The sequence below is a fragment of the Sturnus vulgaris genome, chromosome 9 (genome assembly GCF_052056855.1).
Source record: "Sturnus vulgaris isolate bStuVul1 chromosome 9, bStuVul1.hap1, whole genome shotgun sequence".
In the NCBI taxonomy this organism is placed as follows: domain Eukaryota; kingdom Metazoa; phylum Chordata; class Aves; order Passeriformes; family Sturnidae; genus Sturnus; species Sturnus vulgaris.
Genome location: NC_142251.1, coordinates 6513937 through 6527309, shown reverse-complemented (window position 1 = coordinate 6527309; position 13373 = coordinate 6513937). Strand labels below are relative to the sequence as shown.

The 13373-nt window shown below is 41.3% G+C and overlaps 1 long non-coding RNA gene across 1 annotated transcript in view; it reads right to left on the bottom strand.

The window, feature by feature from the left end:
* Nucleotides 1-13373, bottom strand: part of LOC148222788 (uncharacterized) — a 50735-nt gene that overhangs the window by 31931 nt on the left and 5431 nt on the right. Inside the window, exons 2-3 of the long non-coding RNA XR_015805352.1 lie at nucleotides 11987-12218; nucleotides 1122-1218 (exon numbers count right to left, since the gene is read on the bottom strand). This is a non-coding gene — a long non-coding RNA (uncharacterized LOC148222788). The remainder of the gene's footprint in view (nucleotides 1-1121; nucleotides 1219-11986; nucleotides 12219-13373) is intronic.

Below are 13373 nucleotides of genomic sequence, written 5' to 3'. Positions count from 1 at the left end.
CTGTAAGAGGGAATAAAGTACAAAACAAAAACAAACCTTCCCTGCAAAAGTAGCCTGTCAAATTAGCAGGGCATTTCAAATACAAAGATCTTCAAATCCTCACTTCTGCTCTATTTTAGAGACAGAGGAGAAAAACCTTATTTAGCAACAAAACACAGTCCTTGACACACGGCTTTTAAAATAACTAATCGATCACTCTCTCCCTGCCTCTGTCCGTCTTTTAAGAGAGAAGATTGAATGCAGTTTGAAAAGAAATGTCCAAGAAAGCTCATCTGTGTGACAAAGCAAAAGCCAGACTAAAGCAAACAGTAAAAGCTGAAAATGTCCCTGCTCCTGTGGAAAATGTGGAATAAGAGGCAGAGTGCTGGGGCAGGGTGTGGGAGCTCCATGGGCTGTCGAGGTGCACAGCAAATGAAGCCACATAAAGTATCTCACCTGCCCCTACCAGTGACTGCGGGACATTTCAAAGTGTGACCTTTTGAAATGTACATAAAATACTGGAGATCATCTCCTCTCCTGAGGGCATCTGTAGCATGAGACTGAAGGTGGCCTCACAGTTGGCAGAAAGTGTGCAGGGTTTTCTGTTTACATTTATTTGTGTACAGACACTGGCTTGTTTGCTGCTTTTTCTAAATTACTGCCCTCTGCATTTCCTTCATTTTACATGCACTGCTGTTAAATCACTTTTTCTGATAAATATGGAAAACTTGATGAGTTGAAAAAATCCTTCCATGTCAATTCTGCAGTTCATATTCATGCTGAGATTGTATCTAATTTTGAAAATCTTCACACTTGTGCCCTGCCATCATGTGTAATCTTTTATGCATGGCTACCTCCACTGCTGCTGAAGCAGTTGCTATGCGACAGATGAACCTGCTCCGTGGGGCCCTGACATTAGTAAAAGCAAATTGACCACAGGAGCACTAATCTAGCATGAAAAGCAGTTGGTGCCGTGCATTTCCTAGAGAAGGATTACCTAATCAACAAGCAAAACCTCCTTTTAAACGTGAGCTGAATTACCTGGGTCTGGATTTCCCCATTTCGCACCTTTTTGCTACATCAAATCACCCAGAAGAGTGAAGGCTGCAAAGGTGCATTGCTCAGGAGGAGCAGGGACTCACCTGGGATCAGATTCTTCAGCTCTCACCCTGGCCTGCTGGCAAATTTGTCACCTGGACTGATAGTTCCTGTAACTTCTTTCTCCAAGGTTACCAAAAACTGGTAATGAAGACAAATAAAGACAAAAGATGGTCAGACTACAGAGAATGTCACCCTCTTATCACTCCACTGATAAGCCACATGAACTTTAAGTGTCAGAAAAGGGTTAGATGAGAAAGTGGTCACCTAATCCACATGGAACCCAGGGTATGATGCCTGCTCAAAAACCACCACAGCACACTGCTGCCTTTCCTGAAGAAAGTGATATCAGGGGAATTATATTTTGCCAGCCAGATCACTACTAATATCATTATTAGTGATTTAACCCTGCAAGTACTGGGCAATTTTCTTTGAATCCATCACCAAACATATGATTATATTAGAGAAAATGAGTCCTGACTCACATAAATGTTCAACTGACCTCTGTCTGGATGTTTCTGAGGAAGATAAGGCTGATAATCTACTGTTTTCTCCTAGAGGTAGAAAGGCTTTTTAACCCTTTTCTTGCCACAGGAGAACAGAGTCGCTGGAAAAGGTGACTTCAAAAGCCACTTTTGAAGAGGCAAAGGTTTTATTGTGTCAAACATTTTCAGGACAATTACAGGCACTCCTGGAGGATCCTCCAGATTTGGGGGATCCAAATTTGCCCAAGTGAGGTGTCTGCAACTTCATCACATCCCAGTGAGATATGGTTTTTTGCATAAAAGAGATCTCCCTGCCCTCCTGTTTCTATAGTGGTGCATCACAAAGAATTACAACAATCCAGTGTGCAATGCTCCCACGTGTTGGAATCAGGGATATTACAGAAACAGCATCTCAGGTAGAAAACCTGGGAATGCTGCAGTCAAGGTTAAAGTCATATCTTGACTGCATTTTGACTGCAGCCCAGTTTGTACCAACAGCTCCACATGCTTACCTCTAAGTGTAGATAAAGAGAGAATTTGATGACATCTTCATGGGGATAATTCTGAAAACTGTAGCATCAGAAGCCTCAGAAAAGGATGTCAGATAGGAAAACAGAAAACACCTCTTACAAAATCTTAATTCTTCATTAACTCTTTGTTTTCCTCAGCTTCTGAACACAACAGCAACTATAATACTTGCTGTTCTTAAATTAATAGTTTCATTTAGTTGACCAAATGAGTTTTATTTCTAGTGCTGCTGCTGCTTATGAGTAACTCTTCTAAAGGCTCATGGTACAAGGGTTACTGACTATTCACTGAGTGACGTGAAGGGACTTAGAGGAACAACTTCCATTAACCTTGATAGGATCCACACAGCTAAATCCCCACCATGAATATTTAACCTCCATGGTCTCTGTCACTTCTGGTCTGTATAAACTGCCTTGAAGAAGGAAATAAATAAATGCATCTGTGCTGCCTTTGGTGCAGTGCTTAAGCACTCAGAGCAGAGATTCAGCACACCTGCACCTGTGCTTGGGTTGGTCCTGCCCTACAGCCCCTCTCTGCCCCTCACACCAGCACAAGAGAATTCTTCCTATCAGCTGAGCTTCTCTTCTGTGCAAGGAGCCATCATGTTCCACGTTGTAGCAGTTTTATTTAGACCCATCACAAATAAATCAAGATCACGTGTAGGACCAGTGAGAGCCTGGGAGGTGAGAGTTCAGTTCACTTTCATGAAGGAGTTATTTAGTTCATACCAAACCAGTGCTCTAGCACAGATCTCAGGGCACCAGCAGACATCAACCATCAACTGGGTAAATCCAACAAAGAATTTCACTCTGTACTTTTTGCTATATACATTAACTGTGAAGCAACCTCTGTACCACAGAACCCCAACCTGGTGACTAGAACTTGGTCTCCAAAACACTCAGTAGTTTTAGGCAAATCCTCACTTCCCATGTCCAGACTTTGCTGAGGTTACCACGTGCTGTAAATCTGTTGCCACCCAAGTTCTCATCCACAAGGAGCTGAACAACTTCAGCTGGTAATACTGTGCTGTCCTTCAAACTTGCTAGTGAAAGCAACAAACATCTCCCATGAACCAGATTCAATATTCTTAATGAAAAGCCACTGCAAAACTGCTCCTCTGCCAGTTGGAGCTCCTACTGTTTTCATGACCACTTTAAGTACATCTTTTCTTGCCTCAGGTTTAACTAATTCTTCTTTTCTTCCTTCACTCACCCTTCCCCCAGTAAGCATGCACACAATTCAGTGTCTATCCTTATGAAGAGAAAAATTATACTTGTCTGGTCTTGACTTGAGTAGGCTCAGCAAGATTTTAGGCCGGGTGTTATAGCCCAAGGAGAAGAGTTGTGCAAGCCAACTCCAGTTCTAGAAAGTTGTAAAGGTGCTTCAGCACATCATTCCACCTGAGCAAAGTATTTATGCATTGCAGGGTGCTTCAGTGGAGGTTCAGGGCTCCACTGAGGCTGCTATTGGCAGATTTGAGTGCACCATCTGGATGTAGGAGCTTGGGCAGGTGCTAGCTCAAGGCTTTCTTTGCTGTACTTCAACACACAGAATAGACACATCCCCACTTGTCAGGCAGGCTCTCCAGTTCCCCCTTGTCACCCCACTGTCCTTTCCAGCACCTGTTTCAGCTTGACATTGTTTTGTTTGAAGGAAAATTATGAGAATTATAAGGGTGAGATTGTTCTGAACTCACCAGTGTTTTGTACAATGGTGCTAATACTTCCCTCTTTCTCCTGGAAATACCTGTCTTAATGGAGCTTGTGACCACATATGGGGCTTCTGCCCATTCATGTTAATTGAACGTCTCCCATTGTTCATCAGAGCTTTTTTTCTGCCCTAACAGCCACTTCTTTTTTTGGAGCAGTGACACAAATTACCATTAAGCAGGGCAATGCTCAAACCCTCAAGGGCTACAATTAGGTTTCAGGGTTCTGTGTGGGAGGACTGCACCAGAATACTATAATCCTTTCTTTATTCTTTAATGATCATTACACCCTCCATGTATTAATAAAACTCATTTCCTATCCTTCTGGATATGCAAGACAAAAGTAATTAAAACAAAAATTAAGAAGCTCTTGTTGTGTGTAATAACAACAAAGGTCCAAATTCAGTTTTCATTAAAGCTCCGACAGCTTGATTCTGTGCCCAAAAATGTCATTGAAAAATCTCATAGAATCACAGAATGGTTTGGGTTGGAAGGGACCTTAAAGATCATCTGGCTCCAACCCTTCTGCCCCAGGTAGGGACAGCTTCCACTAGCCCAGGTTGCTGAAAGCCCCATCCAACCTGGCAGTGAGCATTTCCAGGGATGGGACATCCACAGCTTCTCTGGACAACCTCTGCCAGGACCTCACCACCCTCACAGGGAAGATCTAATCCCAATATTTAATGCAAGTCTACCATTTTCAATTTAAAGTCATTGCCACTTGTCTTGCCTCTCCAGACCTTTGTCCAAAGTCCCTTTCTGCTCTCTTGTAGCCACTTGAGGCAGAGGAAGGTGCTCTAAGATCTCCCTGGAGCTTTCTCTTCTCCAGTCTGAGCAATCCTATCTCAGCCTGTCTCCATGGGAGAGGTGCTCCAGCCCTCTGATGATCTTTGTGGCCTCCTCTGGACTCACTTCAGCAGGTCCCTGTCCTTCTGTGACCTTCTCTCATATTTTGGTGCCTTTGAGTTAAGTTTCTGTCTCTTTCTATATGGCTCACCAAGAGCTGGGAACAGAAATGCATGAACTTCAAAGTCAAAGATGGGAGGAGAGGAGTGTCCTAAAATTTTGAAGCCCAAACTCATATGTTTCCTGTGATGAAAACTAATTATAAAATCAGAATGCATTACCATAATTGTTTATATCTGTGTTTTAAGGAATTTACTGTCTTCTGAATCTAATAAACGAAGGAACTGAAGCTTGACTGCTACAACAGTTTTTAATCTGTTTGGAAATTAATCCAAACAATGAAGAAATGCTTCCCAGTACTACAAGAAAACGTTACAGTAAGGAAAGAAAATGGAAGGGAAAGAGCAACCTTTAAAGAAAGAGGAAAAAAAAGAAAAAAACTAACAAAACACTTAATTATCATCTGGGGATAATTAGGGGCAGAGTGTTCCTGCTTCTCCTGGAGTGCAGGATGGGAAATGAGGGCATAGGAAGCATTGCCTTTGGCTGTCTGACCCCTCATCCCTGGCAGATGCCATACATTGCTCCCCAAGGAAGCAGGAGCCAGGGGCCCTTGTGCACTGGCCAGGTGGGGGTGGCAGGTTACAAATGGGGGATTGTGATCCCACCCCTCATAAAGGCTTGTGAGCTCCTCTGTCTCCCTAAGGTTCAGCTGCAAATGATTATGGTACACTCCTGGCAAGCTAAATGTGAAATATCTGTCAAATATCACTATCTCTGTGTTTTCAGCCCTCTCAGCAAGGTAGTCTTCAAGCACCTGCTCATACCTCTGCAGCTGAGGCAGATTAATTCAAAGGATAAAACATCAGATAGAGAATAATTGCTCAAGAGCAGCCAAAGCAGACAGAGGTTTAGTATAACTATGTTTAGAATTAGCACAGATCCTTCATCCTATTCTTGGCCATAAAAGAGAAATTATTCTATTTCCCATATCTCTCACTTCTACAGCTGTTCACCTCATCACGTTGTGCACAGAGTTGTTAGAGCTGCCGAAGATTAAACAAGTTTTTGGCAAAGATTGCAAGGTAGGCAGTTTTGTGTCAGATGGGGAGGACTGTGTAGGAGGTTAATAATATCAGGCACACCCAATGAGAGCAGTCATGGCACAGAGGCCAATAAAAGCCCTAAAGTCAACAGCACTTTTGAAATCCATCTCAACCCAATTTTTCACAGACATGGTCAGGAGGCTTTCGCTTGCTTCCTCATGAGAACCTGTTCATATCACCTGAGCTCAGCTCATTTCTGTAGTTCAGGGTCAGCAAAGTCTCCAAGATCCAAATGAGCAAAGAGAGTAAATAAATGGTGTTTTTATCCTATTCATGACCTTCCAGGTGCACACACAAATGCAGGAGTGGAGAGAAGCAGGCCAGCTAATAGTGCTGTTACCTGTGTTACACCTGCACAGGGCATCAAAACCCAGCTTTAGTTCCAATCTTTCCAAGCATGCACAGCTTCCAGCAGGAGCAAGACTGCTAATTTCATGGTGCATCTCCTCTGCCTAAAGCTGAGTGTCACTGATCCCATGCATGAATGCTGTGGCTCTCAATCCAATATTAACACCCACTTAATTATCAGCCAAGAACAGTAAACTCAGTAACTCCACACTGTAATATTGCAGGGAGTGCTCCAGAAACTCTCTAAACAAAAGTTCTGTCTCTGACTCAGAAACAAATCCTCCGACATTTTGTCTGCAGAACACAGCTAAAAATATCCTTTTAATCATGATTTGGCCAAAATAATCTTTAGCGAGGGTGAAACAGTGAGTGCCCAAGCCTTGCTGTAGAATGAATATGTCACAAGTCCAGCTGGGTGCCCAGCTGAGGCAGTGGTGGGTGCTGAAGGCAGAGATCAGCTGGTTATCCACAAGAGAAGGTACAGTGGGATTAATTTCTCACACTTTCTCAGCCAATGTAAAGTTCTCTCCCTCTTTTCTTTCTGAGGATGAAAGTAGCATTTGTGGCTTGCTGGAAAAAAATAAATGAAGCTTGCTAGAGGACATTCTGTTTCTAATGCAGTTTGTGTGCATCTCCTACATGTTCCTGAAATTTCTGCAGCAATAGGTGTTTGTTGTACTCCTGTATAGAATCTCAAATAACTTTATAACAGTGTCTCCTCAGATGTCTCATTACTCCTAAAAACAACGTTGTTTTAGAAGTGTTTGCTTTATCTCCTTTTTGTCTCAAGATTTAAAAAGGCAGCTGCTAGAGATCGATTTTCAGTTTTTAAAATACTCCACTCCTAAATAATACAGCATCATGTGGCTCTCAGATGGAGATCACAGTTTGGCTGTATGCTTAACCAAGCTGCTTTCCTTGGGAAAATATCACAGCTGGGATGTGACCTGCTTCTAGACTTTGATTTCATTTCTGCAAGAAGCAGTCCACCACAGCTTGTTAGCCCTTTGAGCAGGATTTGTGTATTACTCACTCGGGCCAAGCACAGTGTTAGCCCTCAATAATAATAATGAGTTGTGAAAGGAGTTCATAACTGGATGTGTGAGGTAAAGAATATTTGAAGAGCAAAGGTTGACAGTATTCTCAGGGATAATGGCATTATTTCCAGGGAATCTCTCTAAGCAGCCTGTCTGAGAGAAATTTGTCCCTGACAGACCACAGTGCCAGCCTGCACCTACTTTAGTTTCCCAGCCATTATCCAAACATTTCTTCTTCAAACCCTTTGGAGCCATAGACCTTCTGCAAACACAGACTCCCAGAAGTTTAGCATAATAAAAATAATTAAATATAATAAAATAAAATTTGAAGATAACAAAGCCAGAGACTGATTAGTAATACCTATGCAAACTTTGCTATTTGAAAAGTGCTACAGATTTTGTTGTACATTCTTCCTGCTAGGACAAGTACTTTGTAAGTAATCACAGTTTTGCTGCCTCAGAGAATGTGATTTCAGCTGCTTCCTGCTCAATAAAGTGAACATCCCAATCACAGTGGAAAAAATTTCAATCAGAAATCTCTCAATTTTCACAAATTTCTTCCAGGTGCTCTGCAAAGCTGCTCACGCAGAGTATTCTGCATGCTTTAATGAACTGTTTGTTGTTGCTACAACAGGAAGCACTGGTGTGAGGATATGAACTCCCTGGCAATACCTCATGCATGGGAAGCAGGACTCTTTGACCTTTTTCAGCCTCTCCATTTTCGTATTCCCATCAAAAGATTTTTACACTGAAATCAATGTGCACAAACTCAACACTATTGCATTTGAATCATACGTAGACATCAGCTTTCTTTCCTCCCTCCCATTTTCTTTTGTGTATCTTCCTGTGCCTGTAAAAGCCCAGGAAAAGCTGTAGAGTATATCCTTTTGGGTCCCAATTAAGATTCTGAACTGCTGTTCTCTGTATGATAACAACCTGAAGTGCTGACAACACGCTACCTGTCAACAGGCAAATGAAGGCCAACCATCTGTTCTACTATAAATTGTCTCCATTACTCTCAACTTGAAAATCTGCTTTAAAGACTCCCCAATTATCTAGTAACCTGAGCCAAAAGCTGCAGTGTTATTTTAACTAAAATCTTCATTGTATACAAGAAAAATAAACATAAAAAGCTCTGAACAAAGAAAGATATTTGAAAAGTCGGTTTATATCTGATTTTGTGTGTAGAGCTCTGATGTTTGTGCTGGAGCAGCTCAGAGTTGCAGAAGCAAAGAGTATCAGATTACTGCTGGTTGAAATCCTGAATTTCAATGGATAGGGAGCTGCCTATACCCTTATACTCAGAAGCTTTTTTCTCAAACAGGTTTGATTTTATTTCAGATAAGTTGGGCATGCATCTAGTCCCAGAATCTTCAAGTCTGAAAGTAAAGATCAGCAAAACCAAGCACTAAAGGAAGAGCTCAGCCTCTCCCTGCTTACCTGTGTCAGAACATTCCCTGTTCCTCGGGCTGTCCCCACACCCTTATAATGTTAGCTGACTTCTTTCTTAGGGGCATTCCCTGATTATTACAACACTGAAACCTCTATGGGGAGTTTAAAATGGGATGCAGTACAGAATTTATATTGTTATAAATGAACACATGCACTGAGCAGATAATCTAACCCAGATTTCCCCTATTCTGTAACCAAAAGCTTGCATCAGCAGCTGGGGCAAGCAAGCAGGCCAGTCTTAAACACTGCTCAGAGGATTCATCTACTGACCACATCCATTGAACTACATGTGACAGCATCCAGATTTTGAACACAGGAATCGTTACACCTCCATTTTACTCACAGAGCCAGAAAGCTCAGTAGATTTCCTATGTACAAAGAAAATATGTTTTTAAAATATCCATAGTTTTTAATGTCTCGAGATTACAAATAGCAAAGATATCATTGACTGAATGAAAAATTTTAGAAAAATACTTGGGCTTAGTTTGCAGATGCAAGAATTAGGATATGGGATTCCACTGGAAAACCTGCAGGCATCTTCAGAATCATCTAAGGGTGCAGGTGGTAAAATTGAAGATTCAAAGACAGCAAAGAAGAAAATCCAAAACAGGGAGACATAAGCATGTAAATGTTTTTGTGACTGTGGTGACTTTTTCAAGGCCGTTCACCTGTATAAGGCCCTATTGACAAGACAATGGTTGCAATTTGCAGTACTTAAATGACACAGAAACACTCCAAAATACTTAGCAACAAAACAGCAGTACTTGATCCCATGCTATGGATCCAGCAATAACTGCTTTTATACAGCCTTGTGTTGGAATAACAGTTTGTGCTCCATGGTATTTACTAGGGAAGTTAAACATAGAGAAGAATAAGATGACACAGTTGCCATCATTATGAATGGCTTTTTGAAGGTTCCTATTTCTTCTCTCATACAAAAGAAAAGCAGGAACTTATAGACTGTACTAGATTTTTCCAAGAAATTCAGGAAATGAGGCAAAGGTAAAAAACTGGTTTAATGACTCAGTCATGTCAGTGTAACCATTGTAACAAGTAAATGAATCAGATAATTGTCCTTCAACACAAGGTGCAGCCTTCAACAGTGGTACAAATTTGTGTTTGTGTCGTGACCCTTGAGATATTGTTTTCCATTTATGGACTTTCTTTTTCCTCCTATAGATTTCTGTGTAAAGGAAAGTCTGCCTCCTATTTTGATATACTAAATTATTTTGGGTTTTGCTGGCTGGCTGACCTGATGGGAGTTTTGGTTTCTGGTTAGTATGTCACTCTCCTTTGCAAAATCTGTAGCCAAGATTTTGATCCAGTGCAGTTGTGTTTGCCTTTGCACTTGCACCACCAATCTGTACTTGCTGCTGTTATTTACAACTTTCCACTGGTGCAAGTAGTCCTAGGAATTAACACACCCAAGTATTTCCAAAGAGTATAAGGCAGAACTGTTTGCATTTCTGCCAGTTTCCTGTGGTGTATAGTCTGAAAATATGCAGATTGCTTAGATTTAGTTAGCTATACCCAGCACGTATTCCATGAATTGTATATTGCCCAGTGCAGTGGAGCATCTATCCACAAACACTTCATCCTCTGACCACCTCCCAGTAGTCTGGAAATCCTCAGTGAATGGTCAGTTAGTACAAACTCTTAAGTAGGTGACTCATCCAAGAGCTAATCCACCCCCAAATAAATGCTGTTACTAACTAGAGCCAAATTGGAACAATATCACATTATCTTAAATTTAGAATTACATTTGAAACAAATCTGGAGATAATATAGGAAATCTATCTTATTACATTCGTGCCAAAGTCCCAAACCAAGGGCTATTTTACATTATGGAAGAGAAGGCATGTGTAGAGCACCATTTCTCAATGTCTCAAAGCAAAATAAGGCTAAATCAGGCACCAAATGTAGCCCAGGACAGATCTCACAGCCAAACACCCAGACCTCTGTGTTATTTCACACTGACATTCCATACTCTCATCTCTAGTCATCAACTGTTTGGAGATTTGGGGCAGGAGGAGGATCTCCAAGGATAAAAGTCTAAACAAATAAAGCCAAGAACTTGTTTGCATCACACAATTGCTTATTCTGTGAACTGCAACTACTTCATTTCTTGTTGTTTCAGTCAGGAACAATTCATAAAGGCCCTGGGTATCACCTTCTAAACAAATATGTCAAAACAACTATCCAGCAAAAAGTGAAATACGTGATATATAAATACCTATTAGCTGATGTAATGTACAGTAGGGGAAGGAGGAAATGTATATTCAACTATGTGACAGGTATTTCAAAGCACCACATAATTATCTTTGTTTAGTTATTTTAATTTTGTTTTTATCGGCAAGATGCAGCATAAAAAAATCTCCTAATTAGATAGGAAGTTCCCCTAAAGACATCTATCAACAGTTTCTATTAATATAGGCAACTGTGAGTAAGTAGGTACAACGGAAAAACATTCAAAACCAACTTTTAGTTAATTAAATTGAGGTCTGGATGCAAAATACTTTTCCCTCATCAACAAATGTTCAGTTACATTTCTTAGAAAATTGGAGTGAAAAATAATCCTAAATCTGAGGAACCTGTCAGAATTTTGATTTCCATCTACTTTATTTCTCATAACTTCAACACAGTAACAACAAGTATATTATCTCTATGATTTGTTGAGCTCCACAGAGAAACCCACTGTCACCAGTAGCAAGAGCTGTGTATTCACTGTTACAAATGTGTAGGATGGTAGAACTTTTTTAACACTTTCACTCCTTGGCTTTACATAGTTACAGATTAATGGTAATGGAAGTACCACCAACTGCTGAGTCTGGCTTCTCACAGACAGAAAACTTGGATCATTTTTTTTCTTCCCTTGTCTAAAAAATATACCCAGACATTTTGTGATACTCAGACCTTTTGTGATACTCATGCTGGCCAGCCAGCAATTGGCCATGTTGCCATCTGAGGGCTGCTGGTCAGCTGAGGTTCAATGGTGCCAGAATGCATCAACAGCCCCCAAGGAAATATTTAGATTTGGTGGGTTCAGTAAGACATGACCATAACTTGAAGACAGTGTACTCTGGTTCTAATGACCAGAGCAGCAGGGAAGGAAGCAGGGTGGTAGTAGTACACATTCACTGGATATTTGGAGTCTTTGTGCTGTTCTGCCTGGGCAGTCCAGAAAGGACAGAAAACAGCCACATCCTCTTCACTATGTGGGCCGGAGCAATCCTCAGTGGGCCCTTTGTGTGGAGCCTGTGCAGACACCTGGTGTGGCATTAACACCACAATTGGAGTTAATTTAATTTTACACTGCCATTTAATCCCCACTGAGCTTACCTGGGATGTGTGTGCTGGGTACAGGACCTTGCTGGGTTTGGATGGGCATCACCTGGCAAGAGCAGAGGCAACAAGGACAAGCACCTGAGCAGCAGAGGTGGTCATGGATCCCAAGAGTCCCTCCAGCCTTGAGACCAGGCTCTGGGTGAGCAGGCAGCCCAACATGGAGCCTGGATCCATGTGGAAATCTGGGGGAGTGTCTCCTTCACACACGGAGCCAGGCGGAGTCCAGCTGCTCGGGAAGGGAAGGATGCAGAGCCACTCACGGGAGATTGACAAGGCAAGGTCTGCTGAAGGACAATCAAACAGAGCCTGTTCTCCTGACAGATGTGCTACAAAGAGGGGCAGGTGAATGTCCAAGACAGAAAAGAAACCCTGCTTTCATTCCTGCTGTACACATCCATAATGCAGGTAGCAGGAAAGGAACAGCTGAGGAGTGGATTTGCTAAACAGATACAGCACACAGTGCTCTGTGTAGGATTTCTCCTCACATTTAGAAAATAACTAGATCTCATGCTTATTTTGCTTCCCTTCTCTATATCTAAATTCATATTCTTTACCACCTGCGTGTGCAGAATGGAATAAATAATGATTACCACTGTGATAGAGAGCTCCTGCTAAAATCCCAGTAAGTCATCAAATGGTTGTTACGTACAAAGATAATGCAGTCAATAGTGAGGCTTTTTCAGCAGGGTTAGGCAGCAACACTATATGTGCATGTTTTATTAGTTACAAAAATGAGTATTTCAGTATAAGCACCACATGTAGATCAAACTGACAGACTCCTTTGGGATTAAGCCCCATCGCCTTCTGAATGCAAGACAAGCATAAAACCACTGCAGCAATGGGGAAAAAAAATCAGCTTGAAAATAATTAAACAGCAAGGCAGCCACCCATAATGATATTCAGCAGAACACATTAGGGACAGTTTGCTGGGAATGCACAAGAGCACTCCAGTTGTTTAATTAACATTGAAACGGCGGTTCCACAAGAACTAAAAATCCTGTTAATTTATGTGTCTCTTAATGATGCTCATTTAAATACTGTCAACTTTTCTCCAGTTTAATATTCATGATTTTTAGTCATTAAAACACCACTCTCAGCTTGTGGATTCACCGAGAAACACAAATTGTTTGATGATGATGTCAGTTCTTAAAAAAGTTCTTTCCCCCCATAAAGTGTAAATCTCTCAATGCTCATCACGAGGGTCATTGTAGTCTGGTCTATAAATACCATTTTTATCATTTGTATAATATAATAAACCACAATGTTCTCTCTCACCTTCAAAGAGGAGCCCTGCTTGCATAGTCAGGAGTTATTTATGTAAAGGTAGTTATCTTTTTATGACGGAGCATCTCAGCTGGTTAATGTAATGGCTTTATATATT